Here is a 1,796-nt window from a genome sequence, read left to right as displayed (position 1 = left end):
CTATAGATCTTGATGCCTAATATATAAGCAGCTTCTCCAAGGTCCTTCATTGAAAAACACTTATTCAAATAGGCCTTTATACTTTCCAAGAATTCTATATCATTTCCCATCAATAGTATGTCATCCACATATAATAAGAGAAATGCTACAGAGCTCCCACTCACTTTCTTGTAAACACAGGCTTCTCCATAAGTCTGTGTAAACCCAAACGCTTTGATCATCTCATCAAAGCGAATGTTCCAACTCCGAGATGCTTGCACTAGCCTATAGATTGAGCGCTGGAGCTTGCATACTTTGCTAGCATTCTTAGGATCGACAAAACCTTCCGGCTGCATCATATACAACTCTTCCTTAAGGAAGCCAGTAAGGAATGCCGTTTTGACGTCCATCTGCCATATCTCATAATCATAGTATGCGGCAATTGCTAACATGATTCAGACGGACTTCAGCTTCGCTACGGGTGAGAAAGTCTCATCGTAGTCAACCCCTTGAACTTGTCGATAACCCTTAGCGACAAGTCGAGCTTTGTAGATGGTCACATTACCATCTGCGTCCGTCTTCTTCTTAAAGATCCATTTGTTTTCTATGGCTCGCCGCTCATCGGGTAAGTCAGTCAAAGTCCATACTTTGTTTTCATACATGGATTCTATCTCAGATTTCATGGCTTCTAGCCATTTGTCGGAATCCGGGCCCGCCATCGCTTCTTCATAGTTCGAAGGTTCACCGTTGTCTAACAACATGATTTCCAGGACAGGGTTGCCGTACCACTCTGGTGCGGAACATGTCCTTGTGGACCTACGAAGTTCAGTAGTAACTTGATCCGAAGCTTCATGATCATCATCATTAACTTCCTCCCCAGTCGGTGTAGGCACCACAGGAACATTTTCCCGCGCTGCGCTACTTTCCGGTTCGGAAGGGGTGACTATCACCTCATCAAGTTCCACTTTCCTCCCACTCAATTCTTTCGAGAGAAACTCCTTCTCCAGAAAGGACCCGTTCTTGGCAACGAAGATCTTGCCTTCGGATCTGAGGTAGAAGGTATACCCAATAGTTTCCTTAGGGTATCCTATGAAGACGCATTTTTCCGACTTGGGTTCGAGCTTTTCAGGTTGAAGTTTCTTGACATAAGCATCGCATCCCCAAACTTTTAGAAACGACAGCTTAGGTTTCTTCCCAAACCATAATTCATACGGTGTCTTCTCAACGGATTTCGACGGAGCCCTATTTAAAGTGAATGCGGCAGTCTCTAAAGCATAGCCCCAAAATGAGAGCGGTAAATCGGTAAGAGACATCATAGATCATACCATATCCAATAGAGTGCGATTACGACGTTCGGACACACCGTTTCTCTAAGGTGTTCCAGGCGGCGTGAGTTGTGAAACTATTCCACATTTCCTTAAGTGTGTACCAAATTCGTGACTTAAATATTCTCCACCACGATCTGATCGTAAGAATTTTATTTTTCTGTCACGTTGATTCTCAACTTCACTCTGAAATTCCTTGAACTTTTCAAAGGTTTCAGACTTGTGCTTCATTAGGTAGACATACCCATATCTACTTAAATCATCAGTGAGAGTGAGAACATAACGATATCCTCCGCGAGCCTCAACACTCATTGGACCACACACATCGGTATGTATGATTTCCAATAAGTTGGTTGCTCGCTCCATTGTTCCGGAGAACGGAGTCTTGGTCATCTTACCCATGAGGCATGGTTCGCACGTGTCAAATGATTCGTAATCAAGAGACTCCAAAAGTCCATCTGCATGGAGCTTCTTCATGCGCTTGACACCAAT

The sequence above is a fragment of the Aegilops tauschii genome, chromosome 3 (genome assembly GCF_002575655.3).
Source record: "Aegilops tauschii subsp. strangulata cultivar AL8/78 chromosome 3, Aet v6.0, whole genome shotgun sequence".
Taxonomy (NCBI): Eukaryota; Viridiplantae; Streptophyta; class Magnoliopsida; order Poales; family Poaceae; genus Aegilops; species Aegilops tauschii.
Note: the sequence above shows the minus strand (reverse complement) of the source record.